Below are 22,451 nucleotides of genomic sequence, written 5' to 3'. Positions count from 1 at the left end.
CGGTCGTGACGAGGGTGAAGGTGGACTTGCCCTCGGCGCCGGCCACGGCTCGTCCAGCTACGACGGCTCTTCCTCAGGCGACACCTCCAGCAGCGGCGGCTATGACCAGCCGCCACGCCGCCTTGCCCGCTTCGAGGTCGGTAGCAGGTCGTCTCATCGCCGGGCCCCAGTGAAGCGTGAGGAGGGGTCTGGCTGAGTACAGGAAGGCGCCAAGGGCCTACCCTCCGAAACCGCTGCGGGGGCACGCACCGCTTTTGTTTTATTCTTTCCTTTCTTCCTGTATTTGAGAAAGAAACAAGTATGGGGCCCTGCATGGGCGTGCAATGAACCGTGATTTCCAAGTCGCTATGTTATGTTTATTGTTCGTGTGTCGTGTTGCAGCATCAGTGTTTTATGTAGGCGTATAGAGATAACTTAGCTCGACATGTCTGAAGTAGTTTCCGCCTCGTGAGGTGCGCATCTCCCAGCACCTGGTGAGTCCTCCTTGCCGTAGGCTTCGGAGGCGTCGAGGAACTGCAAAAATTTGTTAAGAAACTCTTATTCTTCCAAGCCCAGGGCACTAGGCGTGGCCGGCCATGACCCAGCGCTCGACATCGCGGTACCCAAGGGGCACGGACTTAAGAGAGGGAGGCGCGCCAGCTTGCGAACTCGAGCGAGGGTGCCTCGCGAAGACCAGGGAAAACGCTCACGAGTGCACCCGTCCAGCCCCCTCGCGAGGCATGCGAGGGAGAGCACGAGTCAAAAACAAAGAACCGAGGAAAGAAAGAGAGGAAAAAGGCGATCGAACCAAGCCGACAAGAAACACCAGAATGCGAATTTCCATTAAAGAGGGGCAAACCAACTACGGAAAGCAAATGAAAAGCCGCATCCGGCACCTAGTCTAGTCTTCTCACCAGTGCGGAGCTAAGTGCTGCCACTAGGACGTGGGAGGGAGCCCCCGAGGCCCGAGGGTGGCACTCCTGAGACTCCGAGGCGTGTACAGCCCCACTCATTATTATGTGAGAGTGTCACGAGCGGAGACCTTCACAGGCGCTGGGCCTTGCTTCATGGGTAGAACTTCTGGAGGTGCTGGATGCTTCAGGCATTCTGGATGGGGACCCCGTCCTGCGTCTCCAGGTGCACGGCGCCAGGCCTGGAGACATGGGCTACCCTAAACGGGCCCTCCCACATGGGCGAGAGCTTATGCAGCCCTTCCCTGGAGAGCACCCGCCTTAGGACGAGGTCGCCCACCTCGAGCGTCCTGGAGCGGACGCTGCGGCAGTGATACCATCGCAGCGCCTGCTGGTATCTTGCCGCTCGGAGCATGGCTTCATGGCGGCGTTCCTCCCCTAGCACGAGGTCCATCCCCCGCATGGCGTCCTGCTGCGTCTCATCAAACACCAGGACCTGCGCGGAGTGATGCTTGACCTCGTGAGGGAGAATCGCTTCTGATCCATAGACGAGGAAGAACGTGGTCTCGCCTGTTGGCTTGGTGGCAGTGGTGCGGATGTACCACAGCACAGACTGGAGCTCGTCGTGCCAGCCCCTGCCACAGGCCTCGAGCTTCTTCATGAAGGTCCTGGTCTTGAGGCCTCTCAAGACTTCCGCGTTGGCGCGTTCGGCCTGGCCATTACTCCTAGGGTGCGCCACCGAAGCGTAGCAGATCTGCGTTCCAAGGTTAGCACAATATGTCTTGAAGAGATTACTAGTGAACTGCGAGCCGTTGTCAGTGATGATGCGGTTGGGGACCCCGAACGAGCTCACAAGACCCTTGATGAACTTGACCGCCGATCCGGCCGGGATGGTGCTGACAGCTTCTACCTCCGCCCATTTGGTGAACTTGTAGGTAGCGGTAGCCCCCAGACGCTCGAGGGAACGGGCCTAGGATATCCAGCCCCCAGACCGCGAATGGCCACGAGAGCGGGATGGTCTGGAGGCCCTGAGCTGGCTAATGGATCTGCTTGGCGTGGAATTGGCAGGCCTCGCAGGACTTCACCAGCTCGGTCACGTCGTTGAGTGCCGTAGGCCAGTAGAACCCGATGCGGAACGCCTTGCCGACGAGGGTTCGTGATGACGAGTGGTGCCCGCAGTCTCCGCCGTGTATGTCAGCTAGCAACTCATTCCCCTGTTCCCTGGAGATGCATCGCAAGGAAACATCATTTGTCCGTTTCCTGTATAGCTCACCGTCCTGGATGCAGTATGCCGTAGCCTGTCGGGCCACGCGCTCCGTGTCCTCCTCTTTCTCCGGCAGCGTCCCTTGCGTCAGGTATTCCTTGAAATCCTTGGTCTAGCACCCCTCCTGAGGCTCGAGCGCCAGGAGTAGGCGCGCTCCCGTGGTCGGGCCGCAGGCTGGGGCTCCCGAGGTAGGTGGTTGGGGGAGTTCCTCCCGAGGCGGCACCGACCCTGAAAGCGGAGGTGCTGCCGAAGGCTTGAAGAGCCGCTCCTCGAAGATGCCAGGCTCTTGGGGTTGGCGCTTGGATGCCCTTTTGGCGATGTCGTCGGCCTCCTTGTTGGTGCCACAGGGCACGTGCTGCAACTCTAGGCCCAAGAACTGCTTTTCCTTTTTGCGTACCTCTGCGAGGTATGCCTCCATGTGCTCGTCCCTCGGCTCGTATACCTTGTTGGAGAAGTTGACGAGGAGCTGCGAGTCGCCCTTGATGGTGAGGTGCTTCACCCCCAGGTCCACCGCAACCTTAAGGCCAACGATGAGGCCTTCGTACTCCGCGATGTTGTTGGAGACCTTCTCGCCCTGTTGGAAGCAGAGCTGCACGACGCAGCAGAGCTTGTCCTGAGTGGGCGAGATGAGCACTGCTCCAGCCCCCGCGCCCTGGCATGCGAACGCGCCATCGAAATACATAACCCAGCCATCTGGCGCTTCACTTCCCGGTGAGAGGGATCGTTCCTCGCCTGCTTGAAGCCCCGGGGTGTCATTCCATTCTGCCACGAAGTCGGCGAGCACGGCTCCCTTTGATGACCCTGGTTGTGCTAAACTCCAGCTGGAATGCTTGCAGCTCAATGTTCCATTTGGCGACTCTTCTAGCAGCGTTGGGGCTCCTGAGTACCCTCTCCAGCGGGTAGGCCGAGATGACCTTGATTGGGTGACTTTGGAAGTAGTGACGCAGCTTACGCGAGGCCACCAAGAGCGCTAGCAAGAGCTTTTCAGGCACGGGGTACCGTGCCCTCGCATCCCGCAGCAGCGTGCTGATGAAGTACACTGGGTGCTTGACGAAGGCAGGAGCATCGACGGAGCCTGCGTCTGCCGAAGGTTGGGGCGCCTCCTGAGGTGATGGGACCCCAAGAGCCTGGTCGCTCATTGGGGCCTCTGTAGTCCCAAGAACGCCGTCTTGCTGGGCCTGATCATTCACTGGCATTGCTGCAGCCTTTTCGGTGCCCTCTAGGTCCCGTATTGCCCCGGCTGGAGGTGCGGCACGGTGCGGCGGACCCTTGGCCTGGCGCTCTTCCCGAACCGCAACTAGAGCTGCGCTAGCGGAGTAGGGAGTGGCGGCAAGGTAAAGCACCAGGGTCTCGAGAGGGCGAGGTGCCCCCATCATCGGAGGGCTGGTCATGTATCTCTTGAGGTCTTGAAATGCTTGGTCGGCCTTTGGGGTCCACTCGAACGAGCCCTTCTTCTTCATCAGCTTGAAGAATGGCAGGGCCCGCTCTCCCAGCTTGGAGATGAAGCGTCCTAGCGAGGTCACGCAGCCCGCAAGCTTCTGCATCTCCTTGAGAGTTTGTGGTGGGCTCATGTCTTCTATCGCCTTGACCTTCTCCGGGTTAGCCTCGATCCCCCTGTGGGATACGAGGAAGCCCAGCAGCTTGTCGGAGGGGACACCGAACACACACTTCTCTGGGTTGAGCCGCAAGTCCACCTGGCGCAGGCTTGCGAAGGTCTCCTCCAGGTCCTGAATCAAAGTTCTCGCCTCCCGAGACTTTACCACAACGTCGTCGACGTAGGCTTCAGCGTTCCTCCTGAGCTGCTGACCCAAAGCGATGTGCATCAGCCGTTGGAAGGTCGCGCCTGCGTTGCGCAGCCTGAACGGCATGCAAGTGTAGCAGTACACCCCACACGGGGTCAGGAAGGCCGTCTTCTCCAAATCCTCCACTGCCATCTTGATCTGGTGATAGCCTGAGAACGCGTCCAGGAAGCACAGCAGGTCGCACTCAGCGGTGGAGTCAACAATCTGGTCGATGCGCGGAAGCAGGAATGGGTCTTGGGGACAGGCCTTGTTGAGGTTGGTGAAGTCGACACACATGCGCTCCTTCCCGCCTTTCTTCGGTACGACGACGGGGTTCGCCAGCCACTCAGGGTACCGAACCTCGCGAATGACACCTGCTGCCTCCAGCTTGCGGGTTTCCTGGATGATGAAGGACTGCTTATTCGTGGACTGTCGCCGCGCCTTCTGCTTCATAGGGCGCACATTGGGGCACACCCTCAAGTGATGCTCGATCACCCCCTCGGGACCCCTACTAGCTGCTTGGGTTCCCAGGCGAATACATCCTTGTTCGCGCGCAGGAACCTCACCAATGCCTCCTCTTGATCCGGGTCGAGGTTGGCGCCTATACTGAAGGTGGCTCCTGAGGACCCATCTTCCTCGACCGGCACCTGCTTAGATTCGGCCCGATCTTGACTGAACAACTGCTTATTCTTTGCCAGCGCAACCTCCTTAGCTCCAGGGGTGGCCTTGTCGGTTGGTCGCGCCGTCGTTGCAGTTTTGAGGGCAAGCTTGAGCGCCACCAAGGCCTCCTTGGTGTCTTCAACTGCGGTGAGGACGTCCTTGCTCCCGGGCATCTTGATGAGGTTGTAGGCCGGATGGGTCGCCGCCATAAACTGAGCCAGAGCCGGGTACCTGAGGATGGCGTTGTATGGGAGGCCAATGCGGGCGATGTCGAAGTCGATCAGCTCGGTGCGGTAGTTGTCGCGAGTGCCGAAGGTCACGGGAAGGCGGATCTGCCCCAGGGGGCTGGCGGAGCCGCCGCCAACCCTGGAGAAGCGCTCGCTGGGGCGGAGCCGTTCGAGTGGTACGTGAAGAAGGATAAAAGCCTCCATGGAGAGCACGTTGAGGCCGGCGCCGCCGTCGATGAGGGTCTTGGTGACAACTACGTTGCAGATGGTGGGTGTGCAAAGCATTGGGAGCACGCCCGAGCCGACGGTGGTGACGGGGTGATCCCCCGAGTCGAAGGTGAGGTCGGCCTTGGGCGCCGCCCAACCCGGGGGAGCTCCTTGCTGCACGGAAGCACCGCCGATCTGGCGAAAGAACTGCTTGGTGTGACGGTCCAAGGGCGGTGCTTGCGAGCCGCCGAGGAGGGCTGCGACGGCGAGGGGCGCTGGTGCCGCGAAGCGCGCGACGAAGAGGCGGCACAACTCCTCCCAAGATGCCACTAAGGATCCTGGGAGGGGGAGCAGCCAGGCGCGTGGTGCACCAGCGAGGGCCTTGGGAAGCCAGTTGGCCATGACCTTGTCCTCGCCCCCAGCCTTCAGGACGGCCTCTTCATATGCCAGCAGGAAGGCCGACGGGTCCGCCGCACCGTCGTAACATGGCGGCATCTCCGCCTGAACTTGGGTGGCCATTGTACCCGTCGCAAGGCGGAGGCAAAGATTCTGAGCCCCCGGGCGCCGTCATGGGCGTCCGTCATCCTAGCCGGAGGAGCAATGACGGCCATGGGGACAAGGCACGGAGGTGGTGGAGCGTGGATCGACAGAAGGAAAGCCTCAGTGCACCCCTACCTGGCGCTCCAAATGTCAGATTACGGGTTCCGGCAAAACCCTTGAGGTTCGAACTCTGGGGTGCACACGAAGATCTCTCCTCCCCCTAGCTCACGCTCTCACCATGATCTCAAAGCTCAGCACGTCGAACTCGAAGAACAAGGGACACAAGGTTTATACTGGTTCGGGCCACCGATGTGGTGTAATACCCTACTCCAGTGTGGTGTGGTGGATTGCCTTGTAGGCTGAGGATGAACAAGTACAAGGGAAGAATAGCCTCCTGAGGAGAGGTGTTCTTGGGCTCGATGAGCTTGTGTGGATGAGGATGATTTGAATGATCCGATCCCAGATGAGTTGCCCCCTACTGTGGTGGCTAGTCCTATTTATAGAGGCCCTGGTCCTCTTCCCAAATGTAGGCGGGAAAGGATCCAACAATGGCCAAATTTGAAGGGAGACAACCAGTACAAGTTATCCTGACAAAAGGTGGTCTTCGCCTGCCAAAGGCTTTGGTGGTGACGCCGTCATGGGCTCCGCGATGACCTCCGTCCTGCCATCCTGCTGGTCTTGGTCTTGGCACCGATATGGAAACCTTTGCCTGATGCCTCGGGACTCCTCGCCTGCGCTTGCCCCTTTAGCACTGATAACCCACAAGTATAGGTGATCGCAACAGTTTTCGAGGGTAGAGTATTCAACCCAAATTTATTGATTCGACACAAGGGAAGCCAAAGAATATTCTCAAGTATTAGCAGTTGAGTTGTCAATTCAACCACACCTGGATAACTTAGTATCTGCAGCAAAGTATTTAGTAGCAAAGTAGTATGATAGTAGTGGTAACGGTAACAAAAGTAACGGTAGCAAAAGTAATATTTTTGGTGTTTTGTAGTGATTGTAATAGTAGCAACGGAAAAGTAAATAAGCGAAGAACAATATGTGAAAAGCTCGTAGGCATTGGATCGGTGATGGAGAATTATGCCAGATGCGGTTCATCATGTAACAATCATAACATAGGTGACACAGAACTAGCTCCAATTCATCAATGTAATATAGGCATGTATTCCGAATATAGTCATACGTGCTTATGGAAAAGAACTTGCATGACATCTTTTGTCCTACCCTCCCGTGGCAGCGGGGTCCTAATGGAAACTAAGGGATATTAAGGCCTCCTTTTAATAGAGTACCGGAACAAAGCATTAGCACATAGTGAATACATGAAATCCTCAAACTATGGTCATCACCGGGAGTGGTACCGATTATTGTCACTTCGGGGTTGCCGGATCATAACACATAGTAGGTGACTATAGACTTGCAAGATAGGATCAAGAACTCACATATATTCATGAAAACATAATAGGTTCAGATCTGAAATCATGGCACTCGGGCCCTAGTGACAAGCATTAAGCATAGCAAAGTCATAGCAACATCAATCTCAGAACATAGTGGATACTAGGGATCAAACCCTAACAAAACTAACTCGATTACATGATAGATCTCATCCAACCCATCACCGTCCAGCAAGCCTACGATGGAATTACTCATGCACGGCGGTGAGCATCATGAAATTGGTGATGGAGGATGGTTGATGATGATGATGGCGACGAATCCCCCTCTCCGGAGCCCCGAACGGACTCCAAATCAGCCCTCCCGAGAGGTTTTAGGGCTTGGCGGCGGCTCCGTATCGTAAAACGCGATGAATCCTTCTCTCTAGTTTTTTCTCCCCGAAAGCAAATATATAGAGTTGGAGTTGAGGTCGGAGGAGCTCCAGGGGGCCCACGAGGTAGGGGAGCGCGCCCTAGGGGGGGGCGCCCCCCACCCTTGTGGCTAGGGTGTGGGCCCCCTGGTCTTCATCTTTTGCAAGGATTTTTTATTTTTTCCGATTAGACGTTCCGTGGAGTTTCAGGTCATTCCGAGAACTTTTGTTTCTGCACATAAATAACACCATGGAAAGTCTGCTGAAAACAGCATCAGTCCGGGTTAGTTCCATTCAAATCATGCAAGTTAGAGTCCAAAACAAGGGCAAAAGTGTTTGGAAAAGTAGATACGACGGAGACGTATCAACTCCCCAAGCTTAAACCTTTGCTTGTCCTCAAGCAATTCAGTTGATGAACTGAGACAAACTCTGTTTGCTCTTGTTGTTGTAGATATGTAAAGCCAGCATTCAAGTTTTCAGCAAAGATTATGACTAACCACATTCACAATAACTCTTAGGTCTCATGTTTACTCATATCAATGGCATAATCAACTAGCGAGCAATAATAATAAATCTCGGATGACAACACTTTCTCAAAACAATCATAATATGATATAACAAGATGGTATCTCGCTAGCCCTTTCTGAGACCGCAAAACATAAATGCAGAGCACCTTTAAAGATCAAGGACTGACTAGACATTATAATTCATGGTAAAAGAGATCCAATCATAGTCATACCCAATATAAATTAATAGTAATGGATGCAAATGACAGCTGCGCTCTCCAGCTAGTGCTTTTTAATAAGAGGGTGATGACTCACCATAAAAGTAAATAGATAGGCCCTTCGCAGAGGGAAGCAGGGATTTGTAGAGGTGCCAGAGCTCGGTTTTGAAATAGAGATAAATAATATTTTGAGCGGCATACTTTCATTGTCAACATAACAACCAAGAGATGGCGATATCTTCCATGCTACACACATTATAGGCGGTTCCCAAACAGAATATGGTAAAGTTTATACTCCCCCTCCACCAACAAGCATCAATCCATGACTTGCTCGAAACAACGAGTGTCTCCAACTAGCAACAGTCCCAGGGGGAGTTTTGTTTGCAATTATTTTGATTTAGTTTGCATAAAGCATGGGACTGGGCATCCCGGTGACCAACCATTTTCTCGTGAGTGAGGAGCGGAGTCCACTCCTCTTGAGAATAACCCGCCTAACATGGAAGATAAGGGCAGCCCTAGTTGATACATGAGCTATTCGAGCATACAAAACAGAATGTTTATTTGAAGGTTTAGAGTTTGGCACATACAAATTTACTTGGAACGGCAGGTAGATACCGCATATAGGAAGGTATAGTGGATGATATGGAATAACTTTGGGGCTTAAGGGATTGGATGCACAAGCAGTATTCCCGCTTAGTACAAGTGAAGGCTAGCAAAAGACTGGGAAGCGACCAACTAGAGAGCGACAACAGTCATGAACATGCATTAAAATTAATAAACATTGAGTACAAGCATGAGTAGGATATAATCCACCATGAACATAAATATCGTGAAGGCTATGTTGATTTGTTTCAACTACATGTGTGAACATGTGCCAAGTCGAGTCACTTAAATCATTCAAAGGAGGATACCACCCCACTATACCACATCATAACCATTTTAATAGCATGTTGGCACGCAAGGTAAACCATTATAACTCATAGCTAATCAAGCATGGCACGAGCAACTATGATCTCTAATTGTCATTGCAAACATGTTTATTCATAATAGGCTGAATCAGGAACGATGAACCCATCATATTTACAAAAACAAGAGAGGTCGAGTTCATACCAGCTTTTCTCATCTCAATCAGTCCATCATATATCATCATAATTGCCTTTCACTTGCACGACCGAACGAAGTGAATAATAATAAGAGTGCACGTGCATTGGACTAAGCTGGAATCTGCGAGCATTCAATAAACAGGAGAAGACAAGGCAATATGGGCTCTTGGTTAAATCAACAATAATGCATATAAGAGCCACTTCAACAATTTAATCATGGTCTTCTCCTATCGACCCCAAAGAAAAGAAATAAAAACTATTTACACGGGAAAGCTCCCAACAAGCAAAAGAAGAACAAGAAATATTTTTGGGTTTTCTTTTAATTATTACTACTACAGCAAGAAAAGTAAACTAACTAAAAGTTACAACTATTTTTTTGGTTTTCTTAAGGTTTAACAAACACACAAGAAGAAAGCAAGAAAAAGAAAATAAACTAGCATGGATATTACAGTGAAAGAGTATGAGCACCAACATCTAGCAATGAGTGTGTGAACATGAATGTAATGTCGATGAGAAATACGTACTCCCCCAAGCTTAGGCTTTTGGCCTAAGGTTGTTTATTGCCACAGATGGCCTGGCGGATATCCATAGTTGTAGCTGGGGTTGTACTGCGATGCGGCAGTTATTGCCTCCTGGGCTGCAGCGTGGCGGCGAGCTGCCTCCGCCCTCCTCTCGTACTCATCTGCCTCCTCTCTGGTAATAAAATGTCTTCCTTTTGCGTGATAATCAAAGAAGGCAGGGGCAGGGAGAGTAATACGGACAGCACGACGTCTGTCAAAGATTAAGCGATACTGAAGAGGTGATTCATTCCTCTCAACAAACTGGTGGTGAACCATAGCATTAAAGTCTAGGTAAGCAGGAGACAATTCACTATCATCATTACGTATGGTTACACCAAGAAAATCAGCTAAGCGGGTTGCATAAATTCCGCCAAAGAAATCTCCATTAAATCTATTATGATGCAACCTACGTGCAACAATGGCTCCCAAATTATAAGATTAGTCTCCTAACACAGCACTCCTAAGAATACTGAGGTCAGGGACACACATATGACATGCTTCATCTTTACCATTTATGCACCTACCTATGAAGAGAGCAAAATAATGTATAGCAGGAAAATGAATGCTCCCTATGGTAGCTTGTGCTATATCTCTAGATTCCCCCACAGTTATACTAACAAGAAAATTTCTAAATTCAGATTTGCGAGGTTCACTAGCACTACCCCATTGTGGAAGTTTGCAAGCAGTGGTAAAATCCTCTAAGTCCATCGTATAAGATTTTTCATAAAGATCAAACAGGACAGTTGGAGAATTACGTGAAGATGAAAATTCAAACCTCCTCACAAAGGAACTAGTGAGATAGTGGTACTGGCGGCACTTTTCCTCCTCAAAGCTCACAAGATCAGCGTTACGCAAATATGCGTTAAATTCTTCCTTGATTCCCGCTCGATCCATAAAATTTTCTGAAGGCCACTCACAAGGCCGCACTGGAGCGTCCCTGCTCATCGTCAGCATCACGCATTGCAAGCCTGGGTCCTTGCTTCCTTTAAGAACCACCTTGGAACATTTTCCTAAGCATATTTCTTCCTTTGAAAAATTTCTGAAATTTTTAGTAACTTCAAACAAAAGTGAACCAACCTCAATAAAATTGATAGCAACTACTCCTACAAGTGCCTAGAGCCTATATCATGCATTAGAACTACTTGGAACCATATAAATTTGACATGCAAGCTCAAGAACATGGTCACCTAGGCAATACAAATTTGCAATGAATAAAGCACTAGAACAAAAACTAATTGGACCAATGGAGGAGTCACATACCAAGGAACAATCTCCCCAAGCAGTTTTATGAGAGGTGCTTTGAGCAAGGAGATCGAAAATCGCAGCAAAATGAGCTAGAACTCGTGCTTGAGCTGGATATTGGTGTTTGTGTGAGGAAGAAGGAGTGTGTGGGTGCAGGAATAAGTGGAGGAGGGCCACCGTGGGCCCACGAGGCAGGGGCGCGCCCAGGGGGTAGGGCGCGCCCTCCACCCTCGTGGCCAGGTGCTTGCCCCTCCTGCTGTGTTCTCAGTGTTAGATATTCTCAAATATTCTAGAAAAATCATATTCCATTTTCAGGGCATTTGGAGAACTTTTATTTTCGGGGTATTTTTATAATGCACGGATAAATCAGAAAACAGACAGAAAAATACTATTTTTACTTTATTTCCACTAAATAACAGAAACTAGAAAGAGGGTACAGAAGGTTGTGCCTTCTAGTTTCATCCATCTCATGCTCATCAAAAGGAATCCACTAACAAGGTTGATGAAGTCTTGTTAACAAACTCATTCCGAATAACATGGAACCGGAGAAATTTCGAATAACACTATGTTACCTCAACGGGGATATGCACATCCCCAATAATAAGAATGTCATATTTCTTCTTGACAGTAGGAAGAGGAAATTCAAAACCTCCAAATATAATCGATGGAATTTTTCCAATATAGTTGATACTATGAACTTGAGGTTGTTTCCTCGGAAAGTGTACCGTGTGCTCATTACCATTAACATGAAAAGTGACATTGCCTTTGTTGCAATCAATAACAGCCCCTGCAGTATTCAAAAAAGGTCTTCCAAGAATAATAGACATACTATCGTCCTCGGGAATATCAAGAATAACAAAGTCCGTTAAAATAGTAACGTTTGCAACTACAACAGGCACATCCTCACAAATACCGACAGGTATAGCAGTTGATTTATCAGCCATTTGCAAAGATATTTCAGTAGGTGTCAACTTATTCAAATCAAGTCTAAGATATAAAGAGAGAGGCATAACACTAACACCGGCTCCAAGATCACATAAAGCAGTTTTAACATAGTTTCTTTTAATGGAGCATGGTATAGTGGGTACTCCTGGATCTCCAAGTTTCTTAGGTATTCCACCCTTAAAAGTATAATTAGCAAGCATGGTGGAAATCTCAGCTTCCGATATCTTTCTTTTATTTGTAACAATATCTTTCATATACTTAGCATAAGGATTCATTTTGAGCATATCAGTTAATCGCATACGCAAAAAGATAGGTCTAATCATTTCAGCAAAGCGCTCAAAATCCCCATCATCCTTTTTCTTGGATGGGTTGGGAGGAAAAGGCATGGGTTTCTGAACCCATAGCTCCCTTTCTTTACCATGTTTCCTAGCAACAAAGTCTCTCTTATCATAACGTTGATTCTTTGATTGTGGGTTATCAAGATCAACGGCAGGTTCAATTTCTACATCAATATCATTACTAGGTTGAGCATCATCATGAACATCATCATTAGCATTTTCATTAGGTTCATGTTCATTACTAGATTGTGTTTCAGCATCAGAAATAGAGATATCATTTGGATTCTCAGGTGGTTCAGCAATAGGTTCACTAGAAGCATGCAAAGTCCTATCATTTTTCTTTTTCTTCTTTTTAGAAGGACTAGGTGCATCAATATTATTTCTCTGAGAATCTTGCTCAATTCTCTTAGGGTGGCCTTCAGGATACAAAGGTTCCTGAGTCATCTTACCAGTTCTAGTAGCCACTCTAATAGCATAATCATTTTTCTTACTATTCATTTCATTGAGCAAATCATTTTGAGCCTTAAGTACTTGTTCTACTTGAGTGGTAACCATAGAAGCATGTTTACTAATGAGTTTAAGTTCACCTCTAACATTAGCCATATAATCACCCAAGTGTTCAATCATATAAGCGTTTTGTTTTAATTGTCTACCAAAATAAGCATTGAAAATTTCTTGTTTGACAATAAAATTATCAAACTCTTCTAAGCATTGTCTAGCAGACTTATAGTGAGGAATATCACCTTCATCAAATCTATAGAGAGAATTTACCTTTACTACCTGTGTAGGGTTATCAAGACCATGAGGTTCTTCAATAGGTAATGGATTAAGATCATATGTTTCTTCAACAGGCGGTAGATTAAGACCATGTATTTCTTCAATAGGAGGTAAATTCTTAATATCTTCAGCTTTTATACCTTTTTCTTTCATAGATTTCTTTGCCTCTTGCATATCTTCAGGACTAAGAAATAGAACACCTCTCTTCTTCGGAGTTGGTTTAGGAATAGGCTCAGGAATTGGCTCAGGAGCTGGCTCAGGAAGTGTCCAATTATTTTCATTTGTCAACATATTATTCAATAGAATTTCAGCTTCATCCGGTGTTCTTTCCCTGAAAACAGAACCAACACAACTATCGAGGTAATCTATGGAAGCATCGGTTAGTCCATTATAAAAGATATCAAGTATTTCATTTTTCTTGAGAGGATGATCAGGCAAAGCATTAAGTAACTTGAGAAGCCTCCCCCAAGCTTGTGGGAGACTCTCTTCTTCAATTTGCACAAAGTTGTATATTTCCCTCAAAGCAGCTTGTTTCTTATGAGCAGGGAAACATTTAGCAGAGAAGTAATAAATCATATCCTGGGGACTACGCACACAACCAGGATCAAGAGAATTAAACCATATCTTAGCATCACCCTTTAATGAGAGCGGAAATATTTTAAGGATATAAAGGTAGCGAGATTTCTCATCATTAGTGAACAGGGTGGCTATATCATTTAATTTAGTAAGATGTGCCACAATAGTTTCAGATTCATAGCCATGAAAAGGATCAGATTCAACCAAAGTAATTATATCAGGATCAACAGAGAATTCATAATCCTTATCAGTAACACAGATAGGTGAAGTAGCAAAAGCAGGGTCAGGTTTCATCCTAGCATTAAGAGATTGCTGCTTCCATTTAGCTAATAACCTCTTTAGATCATATCTATCATTGCAAGCTAAAATAGCTCTAGCAGCTTCTTCTTCCAGAACATAACCCTCAGGAACAACAGGTAATTCATATTTATTAGGGGGAGAGTCTTCATCATCACTTTCATCGATATTATCAGTTTCAATAATTTCATTCTCTCTAGCCCTAGCAAGTTGTTCATCAAGAAATTCACTAAGTGGCACAGTAGTATCAAGCACAGAAGTAGTTTCATCATAAGTATCATGCATAGCAGAAGTGGCATCATCAATAACATGCGACATATCAGAACGAATAGCAGAAGCAGGTTTAGGTGTCGCAAGCTTACTCAAAACAGAAGGTGAATCAAGTGCAGAGCTAGATGGCAGTTCCTTACCACCCCTCGTAGTTGAGGGATAAATTGTTGTTTTCGCGTCTTTCAAGTTCTTCATAGTGACCAGCAGATATAAATCCCAAATGACTCAAAGAATAGAGCTATGCTCCCCGGCAACGGCGCCAGAGAATAGTCTTGATAACCCACAAGTATAGGGGATCGCAACAGTTTTCGAGTGTAAGTATTCAACCCAAATTTATTGATTCGACACAAGGGGAGCCAAAGAATATTCTCAAGTATTAGCAGTTGAGTTGTCAATTCAACCACACCTGGATAACTTAGTATCTGCAGCAAAGTATTTAGTAGCAAAGTAGTATGATAGTAGTGGTAACGGTAACAAAAGTAACGGTAGCAAAAGTAATATTTTTGGTGTTTTGTAGTGATTGTAACAGTAGCAACGGAAAAGTAAATAAGCGAAGAACAATATGTGAAAATCTCGTAGGCATTGGATCGGTGATGGAGAATTATGCCAGATGCGGTTCATCATGTAACAGTCATAACATAGGGTGACACAGAACTAGCTCCAATTCATCAATGTAATGTAGGCATGTATTCCGAATATAGTCATACGTGCTTATGGAAAAGAACTTGCATGACATCTTTTGTCCTACCCTCCCGTGGCAGCGGGGTCCTAATGGAAACTAAGGGATATTAAGGCCTCCTTTTAATAGAGTACCGAAACAAAGCATTAGCACATAGTGAATACATGAACTACTCGAACTATGGTCATCACCGGGAGTGGTCCCGCTTATTGCCACTTCGGGGTCGCCGGATCATAACACATAGTAGGTGACTATAGACTTGCAAGATAGGATCAAGAACTCACATATATTCATGAAAACATAATAGGTTCAGATCTGAAATCATGGCACTCGGGCCCTAGTGACAAGCATTAAGCATAGCAAAGTCATAGCAACATCAATCTCAGAACATAGTGGATACTAGGGATCAAACCCTAACAAAACTAACTCGATTACATGATAGATCTCATCCAACCCATCACCGTCCAGCAAGCCTACGATGGAATTACTCACGCACGGTGGTGAGCATCATGAAATTGGTGATGGAGGATGATTGATGATGACGATGGCGACGAATCCCCCTCTCCGGAGCCCCGAACGGACTCCAGATCTGCCCTCCCGAGAGGTTTTAGGGCTTGGCGGCGGCTCCGTATCGTAAAACGCGATGAATCCTTCTCTCTGGTTTTTTCTCTCCCCGAAAGCAAATATATAGAGTTGGAGTTGAGGTCGGAGGAGCTCCAGGGGGCCCACGAGGTAGGGGGCGTGCCCTAGGGGGGGCGCCCCCACCCTCATTGGCTAGGGTGTGGGCCCCCTGGTCTTCATCTTTTGCAAGGATTTTTTATTATTTCCAAATAGACGTTCCGTGGAGTTTCAGGTCATTCCGAGAACTTTTGTTTCTGCACATAAATAACACCATGGAAAGTCTGTTGAAAACAGCGTCAGTCCAGGTTAGTTCCATTCAAATCATGCAAGTTAGAGTCCAAAACAAGGGCAAAAGTGTTTGGAAAGTAGATACGACGAAGACGTATCAAGCACCAAAGAGGAAACGAGTACACTGCGCGCGCTGGTGGTCGCCTGGCCTTGGTCGTCATGGCTTGCGTCACAGGAACCTCGTGAGGTGCCCTTGCCTTGATCTCTCTGACCCTCGCAAGCCAGCCTGGGGAGGCCACCCCCGAGGAGGTCTTGCGTCGTCCGCCTCACGAGGCTTGGCCCCTCGTGAGGGTCTTGAGTGTTTGCTGGTGAAGATGGGACGTACCAGGCCGCTGGTGGAGCCACGCCGTGGGCCGCAGGTTGGCAAGTCTGGGGACCCCCATTCCCAGAATGCCGACAGCGCCAAGGGCAAGAGGACTTGGACTCCTAGTCCAATCCTATTCCTAGGGCTCCCCTTTTTCCCCTTCCCTAGCCACATGGGCTTTTGAGGACTTGGTGCATCTGGCCCAATAAGGCCAGGGCGCCTCCCCTTAGCCCATGCCAATCCTTGGGATGTAGTGGACCCACTTGTGGACTTTCGGACCCCTCATGAATCCACCGAACCTTCTGGGAGCTTCCCGATACAATACCGAAAAAACTGCACCTTTTTCCGAAACCCAAAATATGACTTACCATATATAGATATTTACCTCTCGACCATTCCGAGACTCCCGTGATGTCTGGGGTCTTGAACAACATTCAGTTATCAATCATCAAATATCCCAATACTACTTTAGCGTCATCGAACGTTAAGCGTGCAACCCTACGGGTTCAAAAATCATGTAGTCATGACCGAGACCTCTCTCCAGTCAATAAGCAATAGCGGGACTTGGATGCCCATATTGGTTCCTACATATTCCATGAAGATCTTTTATCGGTTGAACCATGATGTCAAGGATTCGGTTAATCCCGTATGCAATTCCCTTTGTCCGGGGATATGTTACTTGCCCGAGATTTGATCGTCGGTATCTCCATACCTAGTTCAATCTCGTTACCGGCAAGTCTCTTCACTCGTTCCGTAATACAAGATCTCGTTACTAACTCATTAGGCACATTGCTTGCAAGCTCTTTACGATGTTGTATTACCGAGAGGGCCCAGTGATATCTCTCCGTCACACGGAGTGACAAATTCCAGTCTCAATCCATGCCAACCCAACAGACACCTTCGAAGATACCTGTAGAGCATCTTTATGATCACCCAGTTATGAAGTGACGTTTGATAGCACACAAGGTATTCCTCGAGTATCCGGGAGTTGCATGATCTCATGGTCTTAGGAATAGATACTCGACATGAAGAAATTAGTCTAGTAGAGGCTCACTAGGGACATATTATTTGTTTATGTATTCACACATGTATTTAAGTTCCCGGTCAATACAATTCTAGCATGAATAATAAACCTTTATCATGAACAAGGAAATATGATAATAACTAATTTATTATTGCCTCTAGGGCATATTTCCAACATATATAATTGGGACAATTGCATTCCCTAGTTGGTTCCTACCCACGGGTTTTGCCCTTACTTTTCGAGCTTGCTCAGTTTTGCCCTTACTTTTCCCCTTAGGTCGCTCAAATGCCCTTCCGTCACTGTGCCGTGTGGTCAAATGCCTTTGACCGTTACTTTGGACCAAACTACCCCTGGGACAAAAAAGAAAAAAAAGAAAAGTGAGGGAGTGAGCTTACCTTAGGCCCAACACTGTGCGGCTGACCCAGGCCCACCTGCAACTCATCTCCTTCCTCGCTCCAGAAGGGAAAAGCGGGTGGATGTCGGGCGCCGCCACTTCCATGCCATCTCCGATAGTCTTGCCACATCTCCGAGACGCCGATAAGCCCTACACGCTGCCCTTGCACCGTTCCCCCCTCTCTCTCTCGTTCTTTTCCCTTCGTTCTAGCTCAGATTTGAGCTCGCCAGAGAGGAGACAGTCACCGTTGCTCGCCGCCGTAGTGCCCACAACCGTCTCCTAGCCTCACAAACGTGCCCATTAGCGCCGCATCCTCGAGCTCTATTTGTAAATCGAAGAACTCAAGCCTGGACGCCCTACAAGCTCGCCATCGCCGTCGTCTTGTACATCGGGAGCCGATGAGTGCCGCTGTCGCTTCGTCGCCATCCGTGCGTCCTTGAGCCTAATGAGCTTCTCTACAGACTCGCGATGAGCCACCGTTCAATATATACTTCTTTTTGCAATCAATTACGCCCCTTAGCTAGCTTCTCCGCGGATCCCGTGAGCTCCCCATCGTCGGCCATGTTGCCGCCGTCACTAGGCCTACTACACGGTGCCTAAGAGTACACCCCCATGCTCAGTGAGATCCAAGGAATCTTTAGCACCCCTCATCTCACTCTCCCGTGCACCGTAGCACCAAAGCCATCGAGGTCGTGCGTGCGCTGCCGGCACGAGCTCACTCCCATCGAGCTCCCGCCACGGTTTGACCTCGCGTTTGATCCAAAAGACGTGCGCGAATGAGAGCGACCCCTAGTACCTCTCCATGATGCTCCCCATGCCTCTAGTGCGAATGCCGTCGTGTTTCTAGGTCGCCGGTGCAAATCCCCGTCAAACTGACATGGCAGATTAGTTTAGGCTAGTTATGTTAAGATAGGTACAATGTGTCACTAATGGGTGGGCCCTACTGAGTAATTAACCCTTTGGTTTGATAATTAAGTTAGGTAGAGAGATTTGTTGGATAGGTTTGGCTTTTGTTTTATATGGTGGGTCCTACACATAAGTGAGAGAGGGTGAGGTATACTTATTTTCTTTATTTATTTTCTGAGTAGATCCCGCATGTAAGTGTCATACCCTCTTCGCCAGTTACAAAGGGTAGTTTGGTCCAAAGTTGTGGTCAAACGCCTTTGACTGGACGACACGGTAATGGAAGGGCATTTGAACGACCTCAATGAAAAAAGCAAGGGCAAAACTAAGCAAGCTCGACTGCAATATTGTGCTGGGGACGGAAGGGAAATCCCCCTTAGAGGTGATCGAGAGTTTTTGGGCTCAAGAGGCAGTGCAAGCTGCTATTGCGGAGGCCTCAGCCCGGAGGGATCTGGCTCGCACCATTGCGGCTGAAGAGGTGTTGGCCGACGTTGCCTCGGTTCCCGAGGACCCTGCCAGGGTGACGGCAGGCTCCTTGGGCCAGGCTTCTTCTAGCCGAGGCCATGGGCGTGGCCGTGGTTGACGCAGGTGCCGTGGCCGTGGGGCATCGCCGATCCATGAGGAATGTGATGTTGAAGGGGCAGGGGCCCGATCCTCCTCGGTGCCCCAATGACAGGCCTAATATGGAATTTGAGAGGGTTTGGGCAGCGAGACCGGCATCGCCAACTGATCAAATATATCCTGGACCAAAAGATGGACTTTGTGGGGCTGCAAGAGACAATTCGGTCTTCCTTTTCTCAAATTGAGATAGATTCTCTCGGTGGAGGTGATCGGTTCAACTGGGAGTGGATTCCGGCCATGGGACGTTCGGGTGGGATTCTCCTGGGGTTGAATAAGGATGTCTTTGAGGAAATCTCTTTCTCCAGGGGGAGTTCTTTCTTGGGGCACAAGTTACTTAGAGAAATAACAAGTTCAAATGCGAACTTCTCGTGGTATATGGGCCGGCAGACCACTCACGTTCCCTTGACTTTCTAAGGGAATTGTACGCTAAGATGGAGGGGACCTCTCTGCTGATTGTTGTGGGAGGTGATTTTAATCTTATTAGATCGGTTGATGATAAGAGTAATAGGAGAATTCTCGACCAAGGGCTGGTTGACAATTTTAATGATTGGATAGCGGACCTCCTACTTATCGATCTCCCAAGGGTGGGTGCTCGCTTCACTTGGTCTAACAACCAGGATCTCCCGGTGAGGTGTGTGCTTGATCGGGTTTTTGTCTCCACAGAATGGACGGCTAAATACCCTTCGTGCTCGCTGGTGGCGGAAACTAGGCTGGGGTCGGATCACTGTCCGTTAGTGCTGAATTCGGGCGAGGGAACAAGACACCCTTCAAAACGGTTTTTCTTCGAACGCCAGTGGCTGCTCCAGCCAGGATTTGTGGAGAGAGTGCGTGATATTTGGGAGAAGGCGAGAGGATGTAGGCCCCATAGATACGAGCCGTTGTGTGACTTGATAGATGAGTGGCAGCATTGTATCCGTCGTACTAGACATCATCTCAGAGGATGGGGGCTAACTTTGGCAGTTTCTCTAAGGCTCGCAAGGAGGCTTTATTGTCAGAAATTAAGGGGCTAGACACGAAGGCGGATGTGTCTGGCCTATCTAGAGGGGAATGGGCGCGGAGATACGAGTGAAGATGAGATCATTTTCATTTTGACATGCGAAGATTTGTATTGGAAACAACGTGGGCAACAAAAGTGGGTGCTGAAAGGGGATGCTAGCATGAAATTTTTCCATGCGGTGGCCAATGGCCGCAGGAGGAGGTGCATGATTTCTCTCCTCCATGAGGGCGGGACTACGTACTCTAAGGAAGCTGCCCTTAGGGCCCATGTGGATGGTTTCTATAGAGGTCTTTTGGTTGTAGCCGGAAATGAAGTTGTGTCTTTGGGGCCGAATATGTGGACTGGCCATAGGAGGGTGTCTGTGCTGGATAATTCAGTGCTGATTAGACCTTTTTCGCTTGAGGATATTACTGCCAACTTAAAGGCAATGAGAGTGAACATGGCCCCAGGTCCGGACGGGTTCCCCGTGATTTTTTACAAGAAATTTTGGAGCATGATAGGCCCCCAATTTGCTGAGATGGTCCATGAATTTACGTTGGGGCGAATAGACGTGAAAAGGATAAATTATGGCATTATTGCTCTTATTCCGAAGGTCCAGGTGCGTACAACATTCGGCAGTTTCGGCCTCTCACGCTTATTAATGTGAGTTTTCGGCTGTTGGCTAAAGGTTTCGCAAATCGGCTTGCCCCGGTGGCACATAAGATTATTAACTCGTGTCAATCTGCATTTATTAGAGGGAGGAGTATCTTAGACGGAGTTGCCATCTTGCATGAGGGGTTGCACGAGATTCGACAAACTAAGGAAGAGGTGTTCATTCTGAAAATTGATTTCGAGAAGGCGTACGATAGAGTGAGATGGGAATTTTTTGAGGAGGTGTTGCGCCAGAAGGGCTTTGACCCCCTTTGGATAAGTTGGATGCAACAACTTGTCCATGTGGGCCAAACGGCTGTCAACCTTAACGGCCAGATCGGCCCCTATTTTCGAAATAAGAGGGGCTTTCGTCAAGGAGATCCCATTTCTCCGCTGCTATTTAATGTGACGGCGGATGCCTTGGCAGGCATTCTGGATAGAGCTAAATCGTCTGGGCACATTTTGGGTGTGGCCTCGTCTATTATTCCTGGAGGGATTTCTCATTTGTAGTATGCTGATGATACTCTTATTTTCATCAAAAATTTGGAGAGGGAGATTATGAACCTAAAGTTTATCCTCATGTGTTTTGAGGGGATGTCGGGCCTGCAAATTAACTTTGAGAAAAGTGAGGCGTTTGTGACTTGAGGTGATCTTGAATCGCAGCTCCGCGTGGTCCATATGATGAATTGCGAACTAGGCTCCATCCCCATGAAATATTTGGGGATGCCTACTTCTGCGAGGGCTCTTGCCATGATGGATTTCCAGCCGATCGTTGATAAGGCTGAGGCGTGTCTGGAGCCGTGGCAAGGCGAGCTCCTTGCTTCGGGAGGTCGTTTGGTTCTGGTTAATGACTGTCTTACTAACATTCCGATGTTCATTATGGGATTCTACTTGCTTCGGGATGGGATTCATGATAAATTGGATAGGGTGAGATCCAGATTCTTTTGGGCAAAGGAAAACCAGAAACAAAAATACCACATGGTGAGGTGGGAACACATTTGCCAACCAAAGGAGCTGGGAGGCTTGGGGGTGATTAACACCAAAATTATGAACTAGTGCCTTATGGCCAAATGGACGTGGAAAACCCTCACCGGACAGGGCGGGCTTTTGCTCGACATTTTTAGGGCTAAATACCTCGATGTGGATGGCATGGAGTTCGAACGTAATATCCCTTTATCTCAGTTTGCGGGGGACATTCAAAAAGTACAACCTCTCTTACGGCTGGGGACTAAGTTCACATTGCAAAATGGGCGATCTATCTCTTTTTGGTGGGATCGCTGGCTCCTGGATCGACCCCTTCAGGAGACGTTCCCTCGGCTGTGTGCCATTGCTGGGAACCAAAATGCGAGGGTGGCGAATGTGTGGCACCAGGACCGATGGGACCCCAGGTTTCGGCGCTCCCTTGGCCCTCCTGAAATGATTGAGTGGGATGAGCTTCGTACGCACCTCCAGCACGTGCACATTTCTGCTAGGCAAAATGAGGTGATTTGGCGGCTTGATTCGTCCGGCCAATTCACTACTGGGTCTTTATATAAAGAAATCTTTCATGGGTCCCCGCAATGCGACCTTTCTGGTATTTGGAAAGCCCCTTTACCGGCCAAAATTTGGATCTTTCTTTGGCAAGTGGCCCGAAATAGGATTACGAGTGGGGACCAAGTTCAGAAACGCCGTGGTCCTGGAGATGGGAACTGTCCCTGGTGTGGGGAGAGGGAGGATAGTGATCATATATTTTTTCGGTGCGTTATGGCGCGATTTGTATGGAGCACGATTAGAGAGGTGACCATGAAT

This window comes from Aegilops tauschii, chromosome 5, assembly GCF_002575655.3.
Source record: "Aegilops tauschii subsp. strangulata cultivar AL8/78 chromosome 5, Aet v6.0, whole genome shotgun sequence".
NCBI classification, from domain to species: Eukaryota; Viridiplantae; Streptophyta; class Magnoliopsida; order Poales; family Poaceae; genus Aegilops; species Aegilops tauschii.
Note: the sequence above shows the minus strand (reverse complement) of the source record.